At 46.3% G+C, this 11534-nt stretch overlaps 1 long non-coding RNA gene across 2 annotated transcripts; it reads left to right on the forward strand.

The window, feature by feature from the left end:
- Positions 1–213: 213 nt before the first annotated feature.
- On the forward strand, positions 214–8775 carry LOC103164749. 2 transcript variants are annotated; one of them, XR_003755759.2, is made up of 4 exons: positions 214–458; positions 1563–1739; positions 3197–3368; positions 8220–8775. It is a non-coding gene; the product is annotated as an uncharacterized LOC103164749 (long non-coding RNA). The 2 variants fall into 2 exon arrangements; XR_484312.3 differs by having other exon boundaries at positions 3197–3275.
- Positions 8776–11534: the final 2759 nt, after the last annotated feature.

The following is an 11534-nucleotide window of genomic DNA, read 5'->3' on the forward strand; positions in this document are numbered from 1 at the left end:
GATTTCATAATCATGCTACGTTGATATATTTAAAGTTAGGACCGGGTAGATAGCAGTGCATTCAACAAATGGCTGATAATGACTTTGAAAGGCGCGAACTCCAGCTTTGAAGTACTCTTTTTTTTTTTTCGTTGCCATGAATTCTTTATCCCACAATTCCAAATTCTGAGAGCGCTCAGTCACAAAGACTTAACTAGAAAAGCAAAAGCAAAGGGTCACAAAGGCTTACATTTTGCTTTGATGTCTTCAAGCGCTAAAGCTCTTCTGTAGATCCAAGATCCGTCTGTCCGTCAAACAAGGGCCTCCGGTGAAAGAAAAAGACCGCAGATGGGGATTGAAGATGCGCTCTCCGTACGATTCCAAATGGCAAAAAGCAAGGCTTCCTCTACGACGTTCGACAACGTAACGAAATGGCTAGGAAGCTGCTACCCCGAGCCTACACCGCCAAGGATCAGAAGGTGAATCACACTGGAATTTCAGGCAACCGGGTGATTGCGAGGTGCCCCTTGCTTTTGAGTTCATTTCCCGCAAAATTTACTCTGAGAAGCCTAAAGAACAAAGAAATGTGGAAGTCCCCACTTTCCTGAATACTCGAATGATGAGCAGGTCCCTAGCCCTCTTGGCTTTGGAGGGAGGGAGGAAAGGGGACGAGATCGAACTAAGGGAATGAGCACAGTAAGGGATTGCACTGAGCGCTAGTTGCCGGTGGAATTAACTAGGAGTTATTAGCTCTCTGGGAAGCCTTGGCAGCTATCGGCTTTGCGATCGAGCCGAGACGGAGAGCTACGTGAGAGGAGTCAGGGAGAAGGTCAGGGACGCAGGTGCGACAGAGGGAGGAAGCGGGATGAGATGGAAGAGGGTGAGAAGGTGAGATGCAGCCGGAAGGGAGGGAGAGACACTGGAAGCGCTGGTGTCAGACTAAAGGGAGAGAAGAAATCGGTCCTCTCCTACCCACTCTCTACCAGGCCCTCCCCCGTCACCTAGGGGCCAAGCAGGAGTTCAGAGATAACCGCTTGACATTCTCGGCAAGGAAAGTCACTGGAGGCCTGCCCGGACAGAATCACAACTCCCTTCCCGAGCCCGGGCCCGGGAGTCTGGCCGGCAAAAGCTCACTGGGGATGCCAAGCGGAGGCGAGAGATGAGTGGCCTGGGCCTGTGGCTGTTGCTGCTGCAGTTCCCCTATCCCACCCCCCGTATCCTCCCCAAAAAAGACTCGGCTCATACTGACTTAATATGGCTCATAAAACTACGGAAAGGAAAACTGTGATAACAACAAAAGCACTTTGCTTTTGGGGAATGCCATCCCTCCCTGGGAAGATAGTGAGACAGTGCAAGCCGAGGAGAGAAATATTCAGTAAATATTTAACCTGCTAAAATGTAGTAACTTCAATCACAAAAGAGGACGAGCCAAATATTGCCTTCTAGGCAGGCTCCAGAGCCAAAAGCTGCCATCTTGCTTTGCGGTGAAGGCGCAGGAGCATTCCCAGTGAGGGTCGGGGAGGGAGAATCTGGGCCTGGGGAACTCCCCCTGGGTTTCCACCTTTCCTTTAATCTGTCTCAAGGCTTTTCAGCAACCTACCGCATGTGCGAGGCGAATGGAGGACATCTGGGCTGTAACCCGTCCCATCGTCACTGAGGAATCACAACCATCTGATGATGTTCATTTCCGATCAACAGAGAAAGCATTTTAAAAATTCAAACGATCCACTGCCGGATTCACGTCGACTCTTCCGACTAGAGTATGATCTATATGCAGCAATTTGTCTTTCCTGATAAGGGATCACGTCCCTTCTTTTCAGCAAGGTTTTAAAAGGATGGGGAATGGCACGATTTAAAACTGTGTTCTGTCATCGTAACCAATTCTCCCCGAGAGTCAGTTGGCTTTGAGTGACGGGTGTGTGGCCTTACTTCTGCCTCTAGGTCGCTTTTGATAATCGTAATCTGTCATCTGGATTATTGAGGACGGGAGAAGAGTGGAGTGAAAGGAGATGCGAGGAGCAGAGATCGGATGGGAGGAGGGAATGGGAAGGAGAAGGATGATAATGGAGGGCTTCTATGACACCCTCGGAGTCTCAACCCTACATATTTATCCATTTGGAATAGAGCCATATTGACGTAAATGAGCCTGGTACGTCTTCGGCAGTGGGGGAGGAGAGGGATGAGGAAGGGGGCTAATGCTAAGGGCATCAGCCCCCAGGCAAGGGCTAGCTTACTCCTCGGAAACCCTCTCCAGGGCTTCTAGGCTATAAGCTCCCTCTAGACTGCAAGCTCGTTGAGGTCACACGTCTACCAACTCTGCTACACTGCATTCTCCCAAATGCTTAGCTTGGTGCTCTGCACACAGTAAGCATTCGATTAATACGATTTATTGATTGATAGCTTCTAACAGGCTCTGACTTTCACTCACAAGCAGTGCCCTATAACTTCCCACCTTTTGGGAAGGAGAGTGTGTTTTCTCAAAACACGGTCTACTCGACTATTCAACTACACCTGCATAGAACCACCTATGGGCCCTTATTTGCTTGTCTGGGGTTTTGTTTTTGTGGTATTTGTTAAGCACGGAGTATGGGTTAAGCACCGTTCTAGGCACTGGGATAAATGCAAGATAATCGAGTCTCACATGAGGTGTCCAGTCTCAGTCAGAGGGCTTAATCCCCATTTTACAGATTTGGTAACTGAGGCACAGAGAAGTTAAGTAATTTGTCTAAGTAATTTTCCCAGACAAGTGGCACAACCGGATTAGACTCAGATCCGCTGACTCCCTCGCCTGTGCTCTTCCTATTAGGCCAAGGTACTTCTTGCTACCTGGAGATTTTCTTCCCCCCAGAAATGATGCTGGCTTCTCTTGACCCCAGGCAACCCTTCCTGTGTACCTGGCAACACACTCACCAATCCACCCCCAAGACCTTGGACTTCAGCTCCACTATTTTGAGGATGGGAGTGTGGGAATAATTATATAATGATAGTTGTGATAATTGCTAAGTGCTTACTACGTACCAAACACTGGTCTCGATAATCAGATCGGACACAGTCCCACATGGAACTCTCAGTCTAAGATGGAGGGCGGACATTTTATCCCCATATGGCTAAACTGAGGCACAGGGAAGCAAAATGACTCGCTAAGGTCACAGAGCAGGCAAGTGGGAGAGGCAGGATTAGCACCCAAGTCTTCTGTGTCCTGTCCTCTTTCCACTAGGCCACGCTGCTTCTCCAGCAAGACGAAAGGAAAAGACAAACTTCCCTGGGAATTTCTGCTGCCGATTCTAGGATAAGAGGTATGGATCACGATTTCTGATTGCCAAAGCCTCATGGATGCCCGGAACAGCTCTTACACGTTCAAATCGACACGGCGTTCTCCGGAATACGAGGTAGAGGTAACGGTTGCCCCGAATCCTGGTGTCGAGGCTGGTGAACAATTTCTTTTAGGGTAATAGGACCTTCTGAACCGAGGCCTCACGCATTCCCCGAAATACGTGTTTTGCTCTGTCGCTGTTGCGGCTGCAGAGGAAGGTGACTCGCTGTACATATTAAGCGGAGGCATAAGGATCTGACTTCACAGATCACAAACCATGCAGTCCTGGTGGGAAAGCAGCATTTTCTTGGAAGTACTGGCCAAACCAGGAAGAAAGGCAGTTCTCACCTCATGGGATAATAGGTGACGGGCCAGGTGTCAGTTAGCAAGAGTCACTTTGGAAAAACAAAAGTACTTGGAAATTGAGCTGAAAAAGCCTCATTCTTGCCAACTTTCTTGAACTTAGGATCAACGAGATGTAACGTCACCAATTCTGACTTCTCCCTTTTCTGCCAAATATAAAGTTCCTTCCCCTCTCTGAAGTCTACTCTCTCCCGGCTTCGAAGCCTTATCGAAGGCACATCTCCTCCGAGAGGCCTTCCCTGACTAAGCCTTCCTTTCCTCTTCTCCCGCTCCCTTCTGTGCCCCCTGACTGGAAAAACGCTCTAGGATGGAGCCGGCTGCCGCAAAACGCTGCACGTGATATCACTACTGGCGGGGCACACGGAGTTATCAGAGGCATCAAGGCATCCTGAGTCTCCGAGTGCAGTCAGTAGCCGTCCTAGTCGGGAGACCTGTGATCCTCAGAACCTTCCCCTCTCACCGGGGGAATGGGGGAGATTCTGCCTTTGGTTTCTGGTGTCAGGATGTCACACACCCCTTCTCAGCCAATGGAGACCCCAGTCATCTTCCATATCTGACTTCAAAAATCTTTGCCCATGAGCTTTACTTGTCCGTCCCTGGAAAGTTGGGGTTTCTAATACCACCCCATTACTATTTATAATAATGGTATTTATTATTAAGCCCGACCCCACACCCACTGCTGCTTCCCCAGTTCCCAACTGGTGGGAGGTGGTGCGTGGCTCGGTGGAAAGAGCCCGGGCTTGGGAGTCAGAGGTCATGGGTTCGAATCCCGGCTCTGCCACTTGTCAGCTGTGTGACTGTGGGTAAGTCACTTCACTTCTCTGTGCCTCATTGCCCTCATCTGTAAAATAGGGATTAACTGTGAGCCTCAAGTGGGACAACCTGATTCCCCTGTATCTACCCCAGCGCTTAGAACAGTGCTCTGCACATAGTAAGCGCTTAACAAATACCAACATTACTATTATTATGAATCAGCGAGCGATTGCTGGTCAGGGCAGCAGCTGGATGACCTTCAGTGTCCTCCGTTCTTCCCAGTGGTCTTCCCCACTGGGCCTAGGGGAATAAGCGTAAGACTGGGAGTCAGACAACCTGGGTCCTAATCCTAGCTCAGCCACCTACCTGCTGTGTGACCTTGGTCAAGTCACTTAACTTTCTGTATCTGTACAATGAGGATTAATTGCCTGTTCCCCCACCTCCTTAGACTGTGAAGCCCATGTACAGGGACCGAGTCTGACCTGATTGTCGTGTATCACTCCAGCACTCTGTACCGTGCTTAGCACGTAGTAAGCGCTTAACAATTACCACAATTATAGCAGTGAGGCAGGAGCTGGACTTGCCACATGAATTCTGTGCTGAGCTAGAGGGTTGCGTATTGCATTATTCTCTCAGATCCTCTGCTAAATCCCACCGAATATACTGGGCATGGTCTTTCAAACCCCGGTCATACATTTAATTTTGCTTAAATAATTCTTCAGCGTCTGGTTAAAACCCCCAAACCTTTCTTCCTCCTTCAGGCTACCAATCTACATCAAATGAAGGTCATATGAGCTTTAATTAGGCTACATGACAGCTTCCTGTGATGCAATTTTCTCTCAGGAATTTGTCCTGCTCTGAAGGAAAGTCTGTTCTTATTTCTGGCTCCGCATGGAATTCTACCACCTTGCATAGCCCTAGTCTGTGCTCGGACATATGCTGAATATGAATTACATGACTATGACAAATTTATGGTGATTTGACAAGGGCCAGTGTGTGAAAGAGGATTTTTCGGTTCTAATGACAGAAGTGATCATATTCTTCCTGTTGCCCATTTCTTCTCCATGTCGCTCTCGAACTTGACAATAAGACATAAATGTTCAGAATAGGACAGAGCAGACACGATCACTGAAACATGACTGATAGGGAAGGATAATCAATCAATCAATGAGAAGCAGCATGGCTTAGTGGAAAGAGCCCGGGCTTGGGAGTCAGAGGACGTGAGTTCTAATCCCGGCTCCGCCACTTGTCCGCCGTGTGACCTTGGGCGAGCCGCTTAACTTCTCTGTGCCTCAGTGACCTCTTCTGGAAAATGGGGGTTGAGACTGTGAGCCCCGCGTGGGACAACCTGATTACCCTGTATCTACCTCAGCGCTTAGAACAGTGTTTGGCACATAGTAAGCGCTTAGCAAATACCATCACCATCATAATCGGATCGAACACAGTACTTGTCCCACATGAGGCTCGCAATCAAAATGGGAAGGAAGAGCAGATATTTTATCCCATTTTACAGATGAGGAAACTAAGGCACAGAGAAGTTAAGGGACCTGCCCAGTGTCAGACGGCAGCAAGTGGCAGAGCAGGGACTAAAACCGAAGTCTCCTGACTCTCAGTCTCGTGCTTTAACCATTCGGCCGTGCCGCCTCTCCTCAAAGGGCAATCTTTACTAACACACACGGTGGAATAGGATGTCAACTGCAAATCATCTTTTCAGCATCCACACCTGTTGCCAGTAGCAGCATCTTCAAATATTAAGGACAATGACACACTCACATACACCACACGCACAAATACGATCAAACACTGACCTTAAATACATCTTATGAGCCAGTAAAGGAAATTTGAAAGATGAAAAAAGAATATCGATTATGATTTAAGATATAACCCAAAGGCACGGGCACAGAATCAGAATCGTCCATAAGATGGCTTCAAAAGGTAAAACAGCTCAATTTATTACTGCTTCAGGGGCTCATTACTTGTAGAAAAGCAAATAATGCTAAAGACATCAAATAACTCATTTCCAGGACTTGGATTTATTGAAATCTAGGCAGTTAGATGTATAAAATTTAGGAATTACTTGGGGTCATTTTTATAAAAGAATGTAGCTCTGAATTCTTATCTCGAATCTTGGTTTTGGTTCTTTTAACAGATCGTCATTGAGTTCCATTCCCTAAAACGGTGTATTAGCAAATACGATATTTAATATTCTGCCTCTTTTCAGTCAACTCAAATAAAATCTTAACATCGCTCTTTGGCTTGGTTAAAAAATATATTATAAGTAGGAGACTGCACCTAGAGCACGAAAAGAAACCTATGCAGAAAATAAGCCGAGAAATACCATATAGAAATAGAACTTGTTGGTAGTAACTTAGTCTTTTATTCAGAGATTGGGCCATTGCTCCACATGCTTGGATTACTAAACATCTCAAATTGTGTTTCAAATCTTTTGAAATGCATTCATTATCAATTGTATGAAGTGGACTAAGTGGGCCACAGAAATGGTGAGGAACTCAAACGGGAATAAATGGAAGTCTTGCATCTGAGGAAACACAATCCAAACCATAACTCAAGATGGTGGGCTCTGAACTGTCAGTGCTGCCTCAAGAACCAGACCTCGAAGTCATCGATGAATGCTATTTTAAATCATTGGCTGAGTGGGTTGCGGCGATGAAAACAAACTTCAAAAGGCCGTGTGCCATCCGGAAGAAAGCGGAAAATAAAGCCAAAGCCATAGTTTGCCTCCAGAGTTTGCTAGTCCTTCCATTCTAAGAAGAACATAATAGAGCTACAGAAGAACAGCCAATGGTCAAAGGAGAAGAGAAGCTCCCATATGAGATTAGACTGAAGAGATGAGAACTTGTCATTTTGTTAAAATGAAGATGAGAGGGGTAAATATTGAAGTTCACAAGCACAAAGGATGTGGGCGGGATGAACCCGGAATCATTGTTCACCAAATCCCACCCAACTGGAGGAGAGATCCCCATCACAACTTGAAGGTGGCGGATTCCAAAATAAGAGGAATTATTTCTTTACCCGGGAAGTGGGAGGAATAAAGAATTCGGCCTGACCTGGTGGACAGACCATGGGCCCGGAAGTCAGAAGGATCTGGGTTCTAACCCCAGCCCTGTCACTTGTCTGCTGTGTGACCTTGGGCAAATCACCTCACTGCTCTGTGCCTCAGTTACCTCATCTGTAAAATGGGGATTAAAACTGGAAGACCTAGGTGGAACATTCATTCATTCATTCAATCATATTTATTGAGCACTTACCGTTTGCAGAGCACTGTACTCAGCACTTGGGAAAGTATAATACAGCAGCAAAGGAAGAGAATTCATCGATGTCCAACCTGATTAACTTGTATCTATCCCAGCACTTAGTACAGTGCCTGGCACATAGTAAGCGCTTAACAAAACCACAACACCCCCCCCCAAAAAAAAAATTACCACAGAAAGTTATGTGGGCTGAAAATGCAAATAAGTTCAAAAAAGGGGGCAGAGAGTACAGATGTGAGGTGCTTAATGGGTAGCCATAGGGAAAGTTAGGAAAGTAGGGGGAAGAGTGGGAAAGTTAGGTGATGCAAATCTAACTATAAGAATGGATGTCAAAGTAGACAACCGTTAACTGGTTTCTCCAGCCATCCTGCTACCTCAGTCAAAAGCAAAACACTGGGCTTTGAAAGACCTCTGGTCCGATTCAGTAATGGCATTTCTTATGTTCTTATGTTTTTCCCCCTATCATTTTTCAACCCACATGTATCTCTGACAAAGGTAATCCATATGTTTCTAATTCACTTATTCTTCTTTTGTGACAGAGCTCGATGCAATCCAAGAATAAACCGCACTGTGTATCCATCTCTTCTGAAGTAATATCGTGCTTTACCAAGATTAAATTTCAAGGGAAAAGAGACCAATTTTGACTGGGAATCTCCGGACCTGTAAAACCCAGGGACTAAATCTCTGGCAAATATGTCCCTCTTGCCCAAGTCTTCAAATCTAGCACAAAGCAGGGAGTGAGCATCCACCAAGGCACTTCAGGAGTCAACGATTCTCTTTTGCCTGAAATACTGGACGGTTTGGGGGATTTCCCCTGAACCGTGGAACTTCCTGTGCCTAGAGAAACCTGGCACGGTGCTCCTTTCCCAAACCCCTTGGCATCCCCCAATTGCTAATGATGAAGCCTGCAAACTAGAAACTGCTCACGCAACAAAGAACTTGAGAGAACTTGCTCAAGGATAAGAAAATGGCAGTTAAAATCCAGAGAATGGGATTGGACAATGAATGTACCGTTAATGGTTCTTTTTCTCCAGAGGGAGAATAAATCATCTGGTAATGACAGATATGTTTAAATCAAACTAATCTCTAGAAGCCTTTTATAGTCCTGCTGTTCTTATTTATTAAATTTTTAGGATCAGTCTTTCAACTGAACGCTCACTGCGGGCAGAGCACTGTACTAAAAACATGGGAAGGTAAAATACAAGAGTTGGTACATGAGATCCCTGACCAAAAGGAGTTTCTGGTCCACGAGGGGAGGCAGACATTAAGATAGATTAGGCATAGGGGAAACCAGAGAGTATAAGAGGATACATATACACCTGGCTTTAAGAATATATATATAAATATTGTGGGAGCTGAGGTCAGCGTCAAACTCCTAATGGTTACACAGCCGAGTTCATAGTCGATGCGGAGGGGAGGGTGGATGAAGGAAATAAAGGGCTTAGTCTGGGACGGCCTCTTGAGGAGATGATTATTTATTTTTGTATCTATTTATATTAATATCCATCTCCCCCTTTAGACCGTAAGCTCACTGTGGGCAGGGAATGTGTCTGTTTACTGTCACATTGTACTCTCCCAAGTGCTTAGTATAGTGCTTTGCGCTCAATAAATACGATTCAATGAGTGAATGAATGAATGAAAGATGTGATTTTATAAGTGTTTTGAAGGTGGGGAGAGTGGTGGGCTCCCAGATAAGAGGAGGAGGGAATTCTAGGCCTGAGGGAGAACATGGACAAGGGATTGATGGTGAGATAGACAAGATCAAGGTCCAGGGAGTGATAGGTGGGTGTTAGAAGAGGGAAGTGAGCGGGCTGGGTTGTAGTAGGAAATCAGCAAGGTTAAGTGGGAGGGGGAGAGCTGACTGAGCGCCTTAAAACCATTGAATGGTAAGGAGTTTCCACTTAATGTGGGTGTGGATGGGTAACCACTGCAAGTTTTTAAGGAGTTGGGAACTGAATGGCTTTTGAGAAAAATGATCCAGGCAGCAGAATTAAGTGTGAACTGGAGAGGGGAGAGATAAGACGCAGGGAGGTCAGCGAGGTGGCTGACGCAGCAGTCGAGGCGTCGAGTGCTTGGATCGGCATGGTGGAAGTCTGGATGGAAAGGAAAGGTCGGATTCTAGAGATGCCGTGAAGGTAGAACTGACAGGATTCTGTGACAGAATGAGGGTGTGGGTTGAACGAGAGAGACGAGATGAGATGAGGATAATGCCAAGGTTACGGGCTTGTGAGACGAGGAGGATGGCAGCTCTGCCTACGGTGATAGGAAAGTCAGGGGGAGGACAGGGTTTGGGTGGGAAGCTGAGTATTAAGACAGCATTCATATTTAATACTATATTGTCTTTTTCATTTCACTTCTTCATAATACACAACTGATACCTCCATTTTCAACCCTCTTCAGTCTGTCACACTCCGAACAGAAGGCTTGAGGTCACAGCAGGGTCCAAAACTAAGAGACGTCGTGTTGCCCAGTGGTTAGAGCACGGACCTGGGAGTCAGAAGTACCTGGGTTCTAATCCCACACCTGCTAATTGTCTGTCGTTTGACCTTGGGAAAGTCATCTAAGTACTCTGTGCCTCAGTTACCTCATCTATAAAATGGGGATTAAGACCGTGAGCTCTATGTGGGGCATGGACTGTGTCCAACCAGTTTAGCCTGTTTTTATCCCGGTGCTTAGTACAGTGCCCGGTACATAGTAAGGGCTTAACAAATACCATAAAAAGAAAAAGAGGGGCTACAGAGCTATTCCAGGCCCAGGGCCATGGATCACATCGGCGACCCATGCGATGCCCCGGTGAACCGGTGAGGACCCCAACGATTCATGGAGTGGATGGGAGCGTCTAACTTCATGAGGGTGTCCCAGCCCGATGAGAACATAGCAGATTCTTCCGCCGAGGATGCCGACATATTGTATCCCATGGCTACAGAATTCACCCGTGCCTTAACCAACCATCTCACAGTACCGGTTGTGAGTGACAAGGCATGGAAAGTTCAGTGCAAACTATCACCAAGATGAAGAAACAACTCAAGCTCACGTCCTCCTGCCAGTGGGGTACAGATTATTCAATCACTCAATCGGTGGGATTAACTGATGCATGTTTTTCTGACACTGGGATACTATCAATCATTAAATGGTATTGATGGATGCGCGCTTTTCTGAAGGCGGGGTATTATCATTCGATCAATGGTATTGATCGATGCATGTTTTTCTGATGGAAGGGTACTATCAATCAGTCGATGGCATCGATCGATGTATAGTTTTCTGATGCTGAGATACTATCAGTCAATGCATCGAAGGTATTTATCGTGTCTACCAAGTATGACGTCCTATGTCGCATTTGAGGGAACAAAAGAAGCAAGGTGGGGGTTTGCTGCCCTCAAGGAGTCTACAAAATAATGGGGCAGACAAAGTTAATTCATAAATAGTAGGAGCAGGGGAAAAAAACCAAGGACACAACAGAAAGTAACACAAATACATCAGGATGAAATTGCTACATAAACTGAATTTCACGAATAAAAATCTACATGAGCGCTGACAAGGGGAATAAAAAAATACCAAGGGTGGGTTTGGGTTGATGTGACTAGAATGTTGGGAATTAATTGAGGAAGGCTTCCAGGAAAAGGTGAAATTTTAGGAGGGCTCTGAAGATGGACAGAGCTGTGGCCTGGCAGATGTGGGGTGGTAGATGAGAGTTCTGGGTCAGGGAATTAGGGGAGCAAGGGGAAAAAATTCTTGATTCTATTTAGTTGCCATTGCTTTTACGAGATGTTCTTCCCCTCGACTCTATTTATTGCCATCGTTCTCGTCTGTCCGTCTCCCCCGATTAGACCGTAAGCCCGTCAAAGGGCAGGGAC

The sequence above is a fragment of the Ornithorhynchus anatinus genome, chromosome X3 (assembly GCF_004115215.2).
Source record: "Ornithorhynchus anatinus isolate Pmale09 chromosome X3, mOrnAna1.pri.v4, whole genome shotgun sequence".
NCBI classification, from domain to species: Eukaryota; Metazoa; Chordata; class Mammalia; order Monotremata; family Ornithorhynchidae; genus Ornithorhynchus; species Ornithorhynchus anatinus.